The sequence below is a fragment of the Pristis pectinata genome, chromosome 28 (genome assembly GCF_009764475.1).
Source record: "Pristis pectinata isolate sPriPec2 chromosome 28, sPriPec2.1.pri, whole genome shotgun sequence".
Taxonomy (NCBI): Eukaryota; Metazoa; Chordata; class Chondrichthyes; order Rhinopristiformes; family Pristidae; genus Pristis; species Pristis pectinata.
Window position 1 is genome coordinate 873,066 of NC_067432.1, and position 17,022 is coordinate 890,087.

The following is a 17,022-nucleotide window of genomic DNA, read 5'->3' on the forward strand; positions in this document are numbered from 1 at the left end:
TTCTCAAGGGCAATTAAAGTACAATGCCACAACAGAGGTCAAATAAAGATTGGTGAGTACTTGTTACGTGGTGGGATATTGGGATAGTTTGATATTCAGAGCGACCCACGTGTTCTTGTACACAGGACACTGAAGGGTCTTGATAGGGTCTTGATGAGACTGCATTTGTAGTATCTGGTGTCAGACACTGTGGAGTAGGGTTGGTGTGTGGGACCGGGGTCAGACACTGTAGGGTGTAGGTTCAGTGTGCAGAACCGGGGTCAGACGCTGTGGGGTAGGGTCAGTGTGTGGGACCGGGGTCAGATGTTGTGGGGTAGGTTCAGTGTGCAGGACCGGGGTCAGATGCTGTGGGGTAGGGTCAATGTGTGGGACTGGGGTCGGACGCTGTGGGGTGTAGGTTCAGTGTGCAGGACCGGGGTCAGATACTGTGGGGTAGGGTCAATGTGTGGGACCGGGGTCAGACGCTGTGGGGTAGGGTCAGTGTGTGGGACTGGGGTCGGACGCTGTGGGGTGTAGGTTCAGTGTGCAGGACCGGGGTCAGACGCTGTGGGGTAGGGTCAGTGTGTGGGACTGGGGTCAGAGGCTGTGGGGTAGGGTCAGTGTGTGGGACCGGGGTCAGACGCTGTGGGGTAGGGTCAGTGTGTGGGACCGGGGTCAGAGGCTGTGGGGTAGGGTCAGTGTGTGGACTGGGGTCAGACGCTGTGGGGTAGGGTCAGCGTGTGGGACCGGGGTCAGAGGCTGTGGGGTAGGGTCAGTGTGTGGACTGGGGTCAGACTGTGGGGTAGGGTCAGTGTGCGGGACCGGGGACGGATGCTGTGGGGTAGGGTCAGCGTGTGGGACCGGGGTCAGAGGCTGTGGGGTAGGGTCGGTGTGTGGGACTGGGGTCAGATGCTGTGGGGTAGGGTCAGTGTGTGGGACTGGGGTCAGACGCTGTGGGGTAGGGTCAGTGTGCGGGACCGGGGTCGGATGCTGTGGGGTAGGGTCAGTGTGTGGGACTGGGGTCAGACGCTGTGGGGTAGGGTCAGTGTGTGGGACCGGGGTCAGACGCTGTGGGGTAGGGTCAGTGTGTGGGACTGGGGTCAGACGCTGTGGGGTAGGGTCAGTGTGTGGACTGGGGTCAGACACTGTGGGGTGTAGGTTCAGTGTGTGGGACCGGGGTCGGACGCTGTGGGGTAGGGTCAGCGTGTGGGACCGGGGTCAGAGGCTGTGGGGTAGGGTCAGTGTGTGGGACCGGGGTCGGACGCTGTGGGGTAGGGTCAGTGTGGGACCGGGGTCAGAGGCTGTGGGGTAGGGTCAGTGTGTGGGACCGGGGTCGGACGCTGTGGGGTAGGGTCAGTGTGGGACCGGGGTCAGAGGCTGTGGGGTAGGGTCAGTGTGTGGACTGGGGTCAGATGCTGTGGGGTAGGGTCAGTGTGTGGGACTGGGGTCAGACGCTGTGGGGTAGGGTCAGTGTGTGGACTGGGGTCAGATGCTGTGGGGTAGGGTCAGTGTGTGGGACTGGGGTCAGACGCTGTGGGGTAGGGTCAGTGTGTGGACTGGGGTCAGATGCTGTGGGGTAGGGTCAGTGTGTGGGACTGGGGTCAGATGCTGTGGGGTAGGGTCAGTGTGTGGACTGGGGTTAGAACTGACTCTGTTCCACAAGTGAGGGAATCTATGTTTCGGGTGTTCATGGGAGTTGCCTTCAATCAGTTGCTCTTCCTGGGTTCCTGGAAGGGGTTGAGTTCTTGGGGTTTTGTTGCATCTGTGCACACCTGGGCATATCTGGGCAAGGTGCCGTGTGGAGAGTGGAGAGGTTTGGGGTGTCGAGAGGTGAGGCACTCGCTGCAGGATCCCCTGCCTCTGACCTGTGGTCAGTTGAGTTTCTGGCGCTGTCGACCCTGTAAGATGTGGCCGGAGGACTTGTGGATGTAATGACAGTGAATGCCAGGGGTCTGTGGTTGGGCTCTCTCATTGCAGATGCCACTGACTCTTTTGACGTGAACATTGTTTGCCCATGACTGAGTATTGTCTAGGTCTTGGGTAATAAGAGAAGGCGGTTCTGATCTAATTGCCATTCCAGAACTGGGGCAACAGAGTGATCACAGCTGGAGCTGAATGTTCAAGGATTGTCCATATTTGGAAATGACAGGGTGTTGTGCTAGCACAGGGTCCTAAGGCCCTCCCTAACATCCTCCTGGCTAATGTGCAGTCATTAGAAAACAAGATTGAAGACCTGAGAGCAAGACTGCTGTGTCAGAGAGACGTGAGGGACTGCTGTGTACTGTGTCTCACAGAGAAGTGGCTCACCCTCAACTCTCCAGACATGGCGCTCCAGCCCGAGAGTCTTTCGATCCACCCCATGGACCGGACGGCAGCGTCGGGAAGGGAAGATGCAGCTGCATCTGCCTTATGATAAACTTGTTGTGGTGCACGGATGTGGTGGTCTTGTTCCATTCCTGCTCCTCCGACCTGGAACACCCAGCAGAGAAGTGCCGACTGTTCTACCTACTGCGGGAGTTCTCCGCCGTCATCCTGACTGCAGTCTACACCTCACCTCAGGCAGACGTCAGGCTGGCACTTGAGGAACTGAGAGCTGTAATCAGCAAGAATGAAGGGGCGTACCCCGACGTCTGTCACATCGTGGCGGGAGACTTTAATCAGACGAGCTTGGAGAAGTCTTTGCCGAACTACTATCAACACATCACCTGCAACACTGGAGGACTCAACACACTCGACCACTGCTGTACCACCATCAAGAACGCCGACCGCTCCATCCCTCGCCCGCACTTTGGTAAATCCGACCACCTGGCTGTGCTTCTTCTGCCTGCGTACAGACAGAGACTGAAGAGCGCGGCACCGGTGAAGAGGACGATGAAGAGCTGGACGGCAGAGGCAGAGGAGCGAATTCGGGATTGCTGCGAGTGTGTGGACGGGACCATGTTCGAGGATTCGTCAGCCGACCTAAATGAATCTGCCACAGTCGTCACCGACTTCATAAGGACATGTGTGAACAAGTGTGTACCCACAGAAACATTCCAAGTCTTCCCCAACCAGAAGCCCTGGATGAACCTGGAGGTTCATAATTTCCTGGGGGCTAGATCCGTGGTGTTTAGGCTGGCAATCCAGAGACATATGAGAGGTCCAGGCATGACACCCAGAAGGCCACCGCAAGCACAGAGAGGCAATTTCAGACTAAACTGGAATCACGCACAATCACTTGACAGCTGTGGCAGGGCTTGCACAATATAACTTCCAACAAGGCGAGATTGGTTAACATAAGTGACAATGAGCCATCACTCCCAGATGAGCTCAATGCCTTTTATGCACACTTTGATAGAGAGAACTATGACACACCCACATGAGCTCCCACACCTCTAGATGACCCAGTAATTTCAGTTTCTGAGGCCTATGTCCAGGCATCATTCAAGAGGGTGAATCCACGAAAGGTGTCTGGTTCAGATGGCGTACCTGGCCGAGTTCTAAAGATCTGTGCAAACCAACTGGCTGGAGTATTTACAGAGATATTCAAGCTCTCACTTCTATTCCCACCTGTTTCACAAAGGCATCTATTGTACTGATGCCCAAGAAGAGCCTCAATGACTACCATCTGGTAGTACTTACATCACCCGTAATGAAGTACATTGAGAGGTTGGTTATGGCGCGAATCAACTCCTGCCTCAGAGGTGACCTGGATCCACTTCATTTTGCCTCCCGCCAGAACATGTCGACAGCAGATGTGATTTCTCTGGATCTTCACTCTGTTCTGGATCATCTGGACAACAGGAACTCGTACGTCAGGCTGCTGTTTATCGACTGCAGCTCAACGTTCAACACAATCATCCCATCCAAACTCATCATCAAGCTTCAAGACCTGGGTCTCTGTACCTTCCTCTCCAATTGAATACTAAATTTCCTCATTGGCAGACCTCAGTCAGTGAGGACTGGTAACAACATCTCCTCCTCACTGATCATCAACACAGGTGCACCTCAAGTCTGTGTGCTTAGCCCCTGCTCTATTCTCCATACACACATGACTGTGTGGCTAAGCACAGCTCCAATGCCATCGTCAAATTCGCCAACAACATCACTGTTGTTGGACAAGTCACAGGTGGTGATGAGTCAGCTTACCGGAGCGAGTTAGGACACCTGGGTGAGAGGTGCCGCAGCAACAACCCCTCACTCAACGTCAGTAAAACTAAAGAGTTGTTGTTGACTTCAGGAAGGTGAAGGAGGGTGAATCTGTGCCAGTCTACATTGGGGCATCAGTGGTGGAGAGGGTCAGCAGCTTTAAATTCCTGGGCGTTAACATATCAGACGACCTATCCTGGGCCCAGCACGGAGATGCAGTCACAAGGAAAGTACTTCTTCGGAGGTTGAGGAGGTTCACTGAACACTGACAAACATCTACAGATGAACTGTTGAAAGTATCCTGACCGGTTGTATCACGGTCTGGTACAGCAATTCAAATGCACAGGAATGTAAGAAGCTGCAGGGTGTGGTGGACTCAGCCTAGTACATCACGGGCACATCTCTCCCCACTGTCGGTCGTATCTACAGGAGGTACTGCCTCAAGAAGGCAACATCCATCATCAAAGATCCCCACCATCTGGGCCGTGCCATCTTCCCACAGCTACCATCGGGCAGGAGATACAGAAGCCTAAAATCCCACACCACCAGGTTCAAGGACAGCTACTTCCCGTCAACCATTCAGTTCTTGAACCAACCAGCACAACCCTAATCACCCCTATAGTTGTTAGAAAATACTAGGACAGATAAGTCCCTGGGGCCTGATGGAATATTCCCCAGGCTGCTCCGCGAGGCGAGGGAGGAGATTGCTGAGCCTTTGGCTAGGAACTTAGAGTCCTCGTTGTCCACGGGAATGGTACCGGAGGATTGGAGGGTGGCGAATGTTGTTCCCTTATTCAAAAAAGGTAGTTGGGATAGTCCAGGGAATTATAAACCAGTGAGCCTTATGTCTGTGGTGGGCAAGCTGTTGGAAAGGATTCTTAAAGATAGGATCTATGGACATTTAGAGAATTATGGTCTGATCAGGGACAGCCAGCATGGCTTTGTGAAGGGCAGATCATGTCTCACAAGCCTGATGGGGTTCTTTGAGGAGGTGACCAGGAAGATTGATGAGGGTAGTGCAGTAGATGTGGTCTACATGGATTTTAGTAAGGCAGTTGACAAGGTTCCACATGGTAGGCTTCTGAAGAAGGTCAGGTGGCATGGGATCCAGGAAGGTTTGGCCGTGTGGATTCAGAATTGGCTTGCCTGTAGAAAGCAGAGGGTAGTAGTGGAGTGAGTGCATTCAGATTGGAGGGTTGTGACAAGTGGCGTCCCACAAGGATCAGTTCTGGGACCTCTACTTTTCATGATTTTTATTAATGACTTGGATGACGGGGTAGAAGGGTGGGTTGGCAAGTTTGCAGATGACACAAAGGTTGGTGGTGTTGTGGATAGTGTGGAGGATTGTCGAAGATTGTAGAGGGATGTTAATAGGATGTGGAGCTGGGCTGACAAGTGGCAGATGGAGTTCAATCCGGAGAAGTGTGAGGTGGTACACTTTGGAAGGACAAACTCCAAGGCAGAGTACAAAGTTAATGGCAGGATTCTGGGGAGTGTGGAGGAGCAGAGGGATCCGGGGGTTCATATCCACAGATCCCTGAAAGTTGCCTCACAGGTGGATAGGGTAGTTAAGAAAGCTTATGGGATGTTAGCTTTCATAAGTTGTGGGATCGAGTTTAAGAGCTGCGAGGTAATGATGCAGCTCTACCAAACTCTGGTTAGACCACACTTAGAGTACTGTGTCCAGTTCTGGTCGCCTCATTATAGGAGGGATGTGGAGGCGTTGGAAAGGGTGCAGAGGAGATTTACCAGGATGCTGCCTGGATTAGAGAGTATAGATTATGAGGAGAGACTAAAGGAGCTAGGGCTTTACTCTTTGGAGAGGAGGAGAATGAGGGGAGGCATGATAGAGGTGTACAAAATATTAAGAGGAATAGATAGAGTGGACAGCCAGCGCCTCTTTCCCAGGGCACCAAATCTCAATACAAGAGGGCATAGCTTTAAAGTAATGGGTGGGAAATTCAAGGGAGATATCAGAGGAAAGTTTTTTACCCAGAGAGTGGTTGGGGAATGGAATGCGCTGCCTGGGGTGGTGGTGGAGGCAGGTACATTGGTCAAATTCAAGAGATTGCTACATAAGCATATGGAGGAATTTAAAATAGGGGGATGTGTGGGAGGAAGGGATTAGATAGTCTTAGATGAGGTTTAAAGGTCGGCACAATGTTGTGGGCCGTAGGGCCTGTATTGTGCTGTACTGTGCTATGGTTCTTTTGATTCTATTTTACAGTTTAGCAACACTATGACCACTTTGTACTAAAATGGACTTCGGGTTTTTTTGTTCTAATTGTGTTTTCTTCTTGTAAAAACTGTGTTTAATTTATGTTTTTCTTGTGAACGCTGCTTATCTGATGCTCTGTGCCTATGATGCTGCTGCAAGGAAGTTTCTCATTGCACCCATGCACACATGGACGTGCAGATGACAATAAACTCAACACCGAGTTTGCTTGTAACAAAGGGAGATGTGAGTGTGGTGGTACCAAAAGTGCCAGTGTGGGCAAACGTGGTCCTTACTGAGGGGAAAATCTGTTATGAAGATTGAGAAAATGGCAGAGGAACGAAACAGTTACTTTGCATCAGACTTCATGGAGTAATTCCACAGACATACCAGAGAACAAAGGAATACTGAAGGAACTAACTATTCCTTGGGGAAAGTTACTAGAGAGGATTCTGAGTAACAGGATCAACCTCTGTGTGGAAAGGCAAGGACTGATGAGGCTTTGTGCGTGGGAAGTCGTGTCTCATGAATTGGAGTGTTTTGAAAAGTGGACGAAGCGGACTGGTGAGGGCAGGGTGGTCAACATTGTCTACATGGACTTCAGCAAGGTCTCTGACAAGGTCCCACGTGGTAGGCTGGTCATGTGCAAAGCAGAGTCAGGAAGCTAATTGGACACACAGTTGGTTTGGTGGAAGGAGTCAGAGGGTGGGGTGTTTTTCAGACTGCATGTCTGTGACCAGTGGTTTGCCGCAGGGATCAGTGCTGGGTCCACTGTTGTTTGTCATTTATATTAACAATTTGGATGACAATGTAGTTGGCATGGTTAATGTTTGCAGATAACACCAACATTGGTGGTGTAGTGGACTGCGAAGGAAGTTATCTGAGATTACAACAGGATCTGGATTAACTGGGAAAATGGGCCAAAGATTGGCAGATGGAATTTAACCTGACAAATGCGAGGTGTTGCACTTTGTTTATGTAATTCAGGGCAGGGCCCTGGAGAGCGTTGTAGAACAGAGAGACCTGGGGTACAAGTACATAGTTCTCTGAAAGTGGAAACACATGTAGACATTCTGTGTTCGGCACGCTGGCCTTCATCAGTCAGGGCACCGAGTACAACAATTGGGACATCATGTTACAACTGTACAAGTTGTTGGTGAGACCACACTGAGTATTGTCTGCAGTTCTGGGCACCCAGCTATCTGAAGGGTGTCATTAAAAGCTGTAAAGGATGCAGAAGAGATTCACTAGGATGGTACTGGGACTGGAGGGTTTGAGTTATCAGGGGAGACTGGACAGGCTGGGACTGTTTTCCCTGGAGTGAAGGAGGCTGAGGGGTGACCTTGTGGAGGTTTATAAAATCATGAGGTCCACAGATAAGGTGAACGGGGTGGGGGAGTCCAAAACCGGAGGGCACAGGTTTAAGGTGAGAGGGGAAAGATTTAAAGGGGACCTGAGGGGCAAGTTTTTCACACAGAGGGTGGGGGGTATGTGGAACGAGCTGCCAGAGGAAGTGGTAGAGATGGGTACAATTACAACATTTAAAAGACATTTGGACAGGCACATGGATAGGAAAGGATTTGAAGGATCTGGGCCCAACGCAGGCAAATGGGACAAGCACAGTTGGGCAACTTGGCCAGCATGGATAAGTTGGGCCAAAAGGTCTCCTGTGCTGATTCTAGTCATCCAAAAAATAGCACCAGAGAAACACGTCACACCAGCAGTGTGCCAGGATATGTCAGTGATGTGGAGGAGATACTGGGAGCTGGTCCTGAGGACTGTGCCGAGTCCACTGTTACATCCCAGCTGCTGTGCCTGATGAAGCCACAGCCAGTGGGCCTGCAGCTCAACATAGGAATTGGAAACTTTAACAAATGAACTTTAATGAAGTGACAATATTAGAGTAGGTCACTCTATGCAGAACAGACTGACCAATGACAGTGTACGTAGCAGATTGCAAACAGGAGGAGCACATGTTCTGATTTCCAGTCGTGCTTTCCCCACCAGCTTCAGGGGAAAACCTTCATCCACAGAACGTGCTTCACCAGCTGGATCTGTGAACTGGTGTCATCTTCTTCAGAATCCGCTAGAGAACAATGCAACTTCTCTTCTTGATAATAATCTCCTCCTTGGATATAATTCTCTTCATCGCAAAGCCATCTCTCGCTGCCTTCACTGCCTCGATGATCTGAGGGAAGTGGAGACAACATTTTTACCCAACAGCCAATAAACAAACTCCAAGACTTTCTCAAAAAAACATACAAGATGTTATTGTCAGAAGTTCTCCCTCACACTCTGGGGACTGATGGACCTGCTCGAAGGCAGATGAATTCATTTAGAGTCATAGAGCAATACCACACGGATACAGGCCCTTCGGCCCAACCAGTCCATGCTGACAACAGTGCCCACCCAGCTAGTTCCAATTCCCTGCGTTCGGCTCATATTCCTCCAAGCCCCGCCCCTCCATGTACCTTTCCAAGTGCTTCTTAAATGACACTGTTGTACCTGCCTCACCCACTTCCTCTGGCAGCTCGTTCCATTTACTCACCGCCCTCTGCGTGAAAAAGTTGCCCCTCAGGTTCCTTTTAAATCTTTCCCCTCTCACCCTAAACCTGTGCCCCCTAGTTTTAGACTCCCCTACCCTGGGGAAAATTGTGTCTCTGATAATTTTAAATATTTCTATAAGGTCACCCCCTCATTCTCTTATGTTCCAAGGAATAAAGACCTAGCCTGGGCAACCTCTCCCTACAACTCAGGCCCTCTAGTCAAGAGGTTGATAAGAGGGGTGAAACATTTAGTCAAGAGGAAGAAGGAAGCATTCTTGAGGTTTAGGAATCAATAATCAGGCAGGGCTCTTGAGAATTATAAGGAGCCAGGAAGGAGCTTAAGAATGGACTTAGGAGAGCTAGAAAGGGACACTAGAAAGCCTTGGTGAGTGGATTAATGAAAACCCCAAGGTGTTCTACACGTACGTGAGGAACAGGAGGATGACTGGAGTGAGGGTAGGACCACTCAGGCATAAAGGGGGAAACATGTGCCTGGAGGGGGAGGAGATAGGGGAGGTCCTTAATGAATACTTTGCTTCAGCGTTCACCGGGGAGAGGGACTTTGATGAATGTGAGATCAGCGTAGAACAGGCTAATGTGCTGGAGCATGTTGAGGTTAAGAAAGAGGTAGTGTTGGAGCTTCTGAAAAACATTAGGATAGACAAGTCCCCAGGTGTGGACGGGATATACCCCAGGTTACTACGGAAGTGAGGGAAGAGATTTCTGGGGCATTGACAATAATCTTTGCATCCTCCCTGGTCACAGGAGTGGTACCAAAGGATTGGAAGATGACAAATGTTGTTCCCTTGTTCAAGAAATGTAATAGGGATAATCCTGGGAATTATAGACCAGTGAGTTTTACGTCAGTGGTGGGCAAGCTATTGGAGAGGATTCTTAGAGACAGGATTTATGAGAATTTGGAGAAGCGTAGTCTTATTAGGGATAGCCAACGTGGCTTTGTGAGGGGCAGGTTGTGCCTCACGAGTCTAATTGAGTTTTTTGAGGAGGTGACAAAACAAATTAATGAAGGTAGAGCAGTGGCTGTGGTGTATATGGACTTTAGTAAGGTGTTTGACAAGGTTCCCCATGGTAGGCTCATCCAGGAAGTCATGAGGTATGGGATCCACGGAGACTTGGCTGCCTGGATTCAGAATTGGCTTGCCCATAGAAGGCAGAGGGTGGTGGTAGATGGAGTGTATCCTGCCTGGACGTCGGTGACCAGTGGTGTTCCGCAGGGATCTGTTCTGGGACCCCTTCTCTCTGTGATTTTTATAAATGACTTGGATGAGGAAGGGTGGGTTAGTAAGTTTGCAGATGACACAAAGGTTGGAGGGGTTGTGGATGGTGTAGAATGTTGTCGTAGGTTACAATGGGATATAGGCAGGATGCAGAGCTGGGTGGAGAAGTGGCAGATGGAGTTCAATCCGGAGAAGTGTGAAGTGGTACGCTTTGGAAGAATGAACTTGAAGGCAGAGTACATGGTTAATGGCAGGATTCTTAGCAGTGTGGAGGAACAGAGGGATCTTGGGGTCCAAGTCTAAAGATCCTTCAAAGTTGCTGTGCAAGTTAATAGGGTGGTTAAGAAGGTGTATGGTGTACTGGCCTTCATTAGTGGAGGATTGAATTTAAGAGGCGCAAAGTAGTGTTGCAGCTCTGAAAAACTCTGGTTAGTCTACACTTTGTGTTCAGTTGAGTTCTGGTCACATTACAGGAAGGATGTGGAAGCTTTAGAGAGGGTGCAGAGGAGTTTTATCAGGATGCTGCCTGGATTGGAGAGCATGTTTTATGAGGATAGGTTGAGCTAACGAAGGCCTTTCTCTTTGGAGCGACGCAGAATGAGAGGCGACTTGATAGAGGTGTATAAGATTATGAGGGGCATAGACAGAGTGGACAGCCAGCACCTTTTCCACAGGGCAGCAATGCCCAATACCGGAGGACATCAGTCTAAGGTGAGTGGAGGAAAGTTTAGGGGAGATGTCAGAGGTAGGTTTTTTTAACACACAGAGAGTGGTGGGTGCCTGGAATGCACTGCCAGGGGTGGCAGTGGTAGAGGCTGATACAACAGGGACATTTAAAAGACTCTTATGGATGTTAGAAAAATGGGGGGTTATGGGCTGTGTAGGAGGGAAGGGTTAGACTGATCAGGGAGTTGGTTTACATAGGTCAGCACAACATTGTGGGCCAAAGGGCCTGTACTGTGCTGTACTGTTCTATGTTCTAGTCCTGGCACCATCCTCGTAAATCTTCTCTGCACTCTTTCCAGTTTAACCACGTCTTTCCTACAATGAGGCAACCAAAACTGTCCACAGTGCTCCAAGTGTGGCCTCACCAACGACTTAAACAACTGCAACATAAGATGGTTTGCATTAACATGGCCAGTTACACACAGCAATGCCCACTCACCAGGCTATCCATGTGGCAGCCCTGCCTCTGAAAATAGCCCACATCTGACAGTAAGTAATGGGAGCTGGAATCAGCCACTCCTTCCCCTGGAGATGGCTCCTGATGTCACATTGGGATTGATCCCATCCAATCCCCATTCCCTCAGGATCCAAGTATGATTCATTGGCCAATACTCACTGGGGAGAGTTCTGTTGGATTCAACTATTTTAACTATTTTTCTAAACACGTATAGTGTTTGATACACCTCAAGTGGCTGCACAAGGAATGGCCGCTTCCTAGCTCATTGGTTCGTTCATCAGGTGAATATGTGTTTTTTCATTGGTTGGTTTGGCCGCAGGTACCGAATAGGTTTCCTGATTGGACTATTGTTAGTTGAGGAGTATCTCTTATCTCAGGTATAAAAGGTGTCATTTTTTTGTTAATCTCTCTCTTGCTCTCCTCCCCCCAGCCCGAGCTCATCTTTTGTTCCTTTTGTCTCGGCTCATCTCCCAGTAGTAACTCTGGTGTCATGTGCTCTGTGACTGTTTCTTTGTTTTAAACTTTTCCAATAAAACTTTGTGAAGCACCAAGTTGTTTTCAACTCATTCCTGGACTCCTGAAAGAACCTGCGGATTCGAAAATAATCGGATCTGACAGTTCCAAAGGTTCACTGTCCTCTAAGAGAAGAACCAGGCTCTCTTCTCCCGAGGCTCTGCCTGTCCATCAGGCCATCCACCCTGGCAAACCTGCTCAGACACTTCCTTCTCAACGAGATCACTTCACAAGATCACAAGATCACAAGACAAGGGAGCAGAAGCAGGCCATTCGGCCCATTGAGTCTGCTCCAAGGAAAAGGGAAAAAGAAATGGGGTGGGGAGAAAAAAACTATTCTAATCCCATTTTCCAGCCTTATCTCCATATCCCTTGATACCCTGACTATTTAGATATCTGTCTATCTCCTCCTTGAACACCCCCACTGATCTGGCCTCCACTGCTGTGCGTGGCAAGGAGTTCCACAATTTCACCACCCTCTGGGTAAAGAAATTTCTCCTCATCTCTGTCTTGAAACTGTACCCTCTAATTCTAAGATTGTGCCCTCTGGTCCTGGACTCGCCCACCAAGGGAAACAGCCTAGCCACATCTACTCTATCCTTACCTGTCAACATTTTAAATGTCGCTACGAGGTCCCCTCTCATCCTTCTGTACTCCAGTGAGTACAGTCCAAGAGCCGACAAACGCTCATCATACTTAAGCCCTTTCATTCCCGGAATCATTCTCGTAAATCTCCTCTGAACCCTCTCCAACATCAGCACATCCTTCCTAAGATGTGGGGCCCAAAACTGCGCACAGTATTCCAAATGAGGCCTCACTAGTGCCCCGTAGAGCCTCATCAACACTTCCTTACTTTTATACACTATACCTCTCGAGATGAATGCCAACATAGCATTCGCTTTCTTAACCACCGATCCAACCTGGTGGTTAACTTTTAAGGTATCCTGTACAAGTACCCCCAAGTCCCTTTGTACTACCGTACTATCAATCTTCATTCCTTCTAGATAATAATCTACCCGCTTATTTCTGCTTCCAAAGTGTACAACTGCACATTTCTCAACATTGAATCTCATCTGCCATTTCCTTGCCCATTCTCCTAAACTGTCTAGGTCCCTCTGCATCCTTTCTATTTCCTCTATGCTCCCTACTCCTCCACTTATCTTGGTGTCATCCGCAAACTTAGCCACACAACCATTTATTCCATCATCCAAATCATTGATGTACAAGGTAAAAAGGAGAGGCCCCAACACCGACCCCTGCGGCACACCACTAGTAACCGGTAACCAACCAGAACGAGATCCTTTTATTTCCACCCTTTGCTTCCTGCCAACCAGCCAATGCTCCACCCATTTTGCTACCCTGCCCATAATTCCATGACCTCTCATCTTATTAATCAGATTCCATGACTTCTCATGCTTCAGTCGGACAGGTGTTTCTGAACCTCTGCTCACCAGGCAACCCCCTCACCTCCAGAATCAATCCACTCATGTCAGCAAATCGGATTCGTGTTGGCACAGACATGATGGGCAGAAGGGCCTGTTTCTGTGCTGACAAAAACACCATTTGCTTCCTGTTTGCCCATTTCCTGCATCTCCCAGTTCTTTCTGTGTAGCCACACATCTTCTTGTTTGGAAAATATTCTGTTTTCATTCCCCCCCCCCAAAGGAAGTAAAGCCGCATGTTTTCATCCTGTCATCTCCTGCCCACCCATTTAACCTTCGGCGGACACTATCTCTCCTGACAGCTCATGTTCTCAGGAAGCCTCAAGTCACTGGAAAACTCTTTCATCTGTGCTGGACAGGTCACCAGCCAAGGAGCTCAGCAGAAACTACACCAAGCCCGCAGGCTTCTGCTCAGGATCTAATCCTTTAATTAAAGAACGCCTCCTTCAACACCACCGACTTCTCCCCAGACCCACAATGCATGCTTGGAATTTCCCCGACTCCCTGTAATAGACTTTGCAGGTACAGATGTTATGCTGGGGATTTCTTCTGTCAGTACTAGTGTTAGAACATGCCTGTACACATCAGAGTTATCCACAGATTGGATGGTGGAGAGGTGCCATTTATCTTGGGATATCTGTGGAGAAAAACATTCACTGGTCCCTGCCACTGGGACTTCCAACTGCTTCTGATGGGATTTGAAATATTTTGCCTTCACTGCATGATCACGGTTCAAGAACTACCAACCTTTCCACTCAACAAGTGATTTACTCTTCCCAGTAAAGAAAACTATTGTTCTTGCTGCCTTTTCATGAGGTCTGATACATGTGGTTTCCACAGAGGTTCCATCTCACATCTTCCTGAAGGACAGAATCAATCAGGGCCTTTGAGATCGGAGAAAGAAACATCTACAGGAGGTTCTGGGGAAGAAGTGGGGATGGGGTGGGTGAAATTACTGGCAGGCAGCATGGACTCCAGTCTGAGTGTTCCTGGGAGTAATGGTCAAACAAACCACTGCAATGTTGTGGACCTGACTGTACCAGCACCTTGAGCCAGCTCTGTGCAGTCACACACTGATTCTACTGGATAAACTACTTTCTATTGAATTTACTCACATCTTCGTGGTAAGGGAATGCGTTTGATTGCAGCTTAGAGAAAACCAGCTTTTTGTTAATTGAAACCTCAAAACTTCCTGAGGAGACAAAGAAATATAATTTCTTCAGCTGGGACGGTTGCAGAGGGACCACCAGGAGACGTTCCTGCGGTCAGTAACTGAGATCAGAGCTGCTCCGGTGCCCGGTGATATGGGGGTGGGGGGGTGGGGTGGTGGGGGGTGAATGGAGGGGAGGTGACCCGGGGGGGAGGTGATGACGGGGGGGGGGGGGGGGGAGGGTTTAAACACGGAGTTCCCGCACAGATTGGAGAGGTTACAGCAGTCGGGACTTTGGAGGGAAGGAGGGGGGAGACTCAGGTCCTGAGGCACCGGGAGAACCTCAGATCAGAACCAACTCCTCCGGGACTTTGGGGGATGAACCGTCCGCCGCTCACCTTTCTGCCCGATGAACCCCGTAACGTGCGCGTCTGGAACCTGCTCCTTGATCTCCGTGGCGAGGAACAAGAAACGCGCCAGGAACCCTCACCCGGAGCTGGGGGCAGAGACACGGTCAGTGGTGGCTCCGGCGGAGGCTGCAACCACCCCGCACCCCCCACACACCCCCCGCACCTCCCCTACACCTCCCGCAACCACCCCACACCTCCCTCCGCAACGTCCTGCGGGAATCCGACGACCCATTGTCTCATTTTCCCGCCCTGCCCGTTTCCCGGTTGGTTGCAACTAATTTACTTCTGATTTTTTTAAACGAAGTTGCTGAAGATTCTTCTGCGTCGGTTTTATTCCGCGGTCGCTGTTCCGGAACCCGCAACCGCATCTCCCGGGGTCCCCGCATTTCCCGGGATCCCGCAGCCCCGGGATCCCCGCATCTCCCGGGGTCCCCGCATCTCCCGGGATCCCCGCATCTCCAGCAGTCCCGGGATCCCCGCATCTCCAGCAGCCCCGGGATCCCCGCATTTCCCGGGATCCCGCAGCCCCGGGATCCCCGCATTTCCCGGGGTCCCCGCATCTCCCGGGATCCCCGCATCTCCAGCAGCCCCGGGATCCCCGCATTTCCCGGGGTCCCCGCATCTCCCGGGATCCCCGCATCTCCAGCAGCCCCGGGATCCCCGCATTTCCCGGGATCCCCGCATCTCCAGCAGCCCCGGGATCCCCCAGCCCCGGGATCCCCGCATCTCCAGCAGCCCCGGGATCCCCCAGCCCTCGCCTCACTCACCAGTACTCCACCCGCACGTCCACGGCCCCGGGCTCGCCCACAGTCTCCGCAGAGCCGCCGCCCTCCGCCAGACTCCGCCGACTGTCGGACGTCGACTCCTCGGGTTGGATTCCGCAGCCGCAGCCGCAGGGACGCGGCATCGCCGGCGACAACTTCAGCCTGAGTCCGGAGCCCGGAGCCTCCCCGCGGAGCCGCTGACGTCCCGGGACCGCTTGTGACCCAAGTCGGAGGCCGGGACCCGGGACCCGGGACCCCCCCCCCAGCCCCCGCCGGGACGCCGGCCCCTCCCCCCGGGAGCCCGGACCCCTGCCCCGATCAGCCGAAACCAACAGACGGTGCGGAGAATCTCAGCGGGTTGGTCGGCGGCGGGAGGAGAGAGGGCAGTGGGGGGGGGGGCAGTGAGGGGGGTCAGTGAGGGGGGCAGTGGGGGGGGGGCAGTGAGGGGGGTCAGTGAGGGGGGGTCAGTGAGGGGGGCAGTGAGGGGGGTCAGTGAGGGGGGCAGAGGGGGATCAGTGATGGGGTCAGTGATGGGGGTCAGTGATGGGGGCAGTGATGGGGGGTCAGTGAGGGGGCAGTGATGGGGGGTCAGTGAGGGGGGCAGAGGGGGGTCAGTGATGGGGTCAGTGATGGGGGGTCAGTGATGGGGGGTCAGTGAGGGGGGCAGTGATGGGGGGTCAGTGATGGGGGCAGTGATGGGGGGTCAGTGAGGGGGGCAGAGGGGGGTCAGTGATGGGGGTCAGTGATGGGGTGGGTGGGTGACGGGGGGTGGGGCAGTTGGGGGGGTTGAGGGCGAGGTGAGGCTGCGGTGAGGAGGGGGTGAGGGTGGGGATTTGGGGAGGAGGGGGATGGGGTGGAGGGGGTGGGGGGGATGGGGAGGGGGTGAGGGTGGGGGGATGGGGAGGGGGTGGGGGGGAGGGGGTGAGGGTGGGGGGGATGGGGGAGGGGGTGAGGGTGGGGGGGATGGGGGAGGGGGTGAGGGTGGGGGGATGGGGAGGGGGTGAGGGTGGGGGGGATGGGGGAGGGGGTGAGGGTGGGGGGATGGGGAGGGGGTGAGGGTGGGGGGATGGGGAGGGGGTGAGGGTGGGGGGGATGGGGGAGGGGGTGAGGGTGGGGGGATGGGGAGGGGGTGAGGGTGGGGGGGATGGGGAGGGGGTGAGGGTGGGGGGAGGGGGATGGGAGGGGCCCCGTTATTCCCGACGTCCCCAACCGGAAACGTCAGAAAACTTTTTCCAGAACCACCGGTTCTTGGAGCGTTGATGGTCGGGGTCGGGGTCGGGGTCAGGGTCGGGGTCGGGGTCGGGGTCGGGGTCAGATGTTCTCGCGTCCCTCGGGGTCAGGGATCAGCTGCTCCATTGGTCGTTTCTGCACCAGAAACCGCATCCCCACCGCCGGGGGTCTCGCCCCCCCCCCACAGACCCACCGCCGGGGGTCTCTCCCCCCCCCCACAGACC

General features: G+C 52.4%; 1 long non-coding RNA gene across 1 annotated transcript; it reads right to left on the bottom strand.

Moving 5' to 3' along the window:
* Positions 1–7,312: 7,312 nt before the first annotated feature.
* Positions 7,313–15,817, bottom strand: LOC127583838 (uncharacterized). The gene is made up of 3 exons (XR_007958310.1): positions 15,572–15,817; positions 14,793–14,890; positions 7,313–8,510 (listed from the first exon to the last, which is right to left on the bottom strand). It is a non-coding gene; the product is annotated as an uncharacterized LOC127583838 (long non-coding RNA).
* Positions 15,818–17,022: the final 1,205 nt, after the last annotated feature.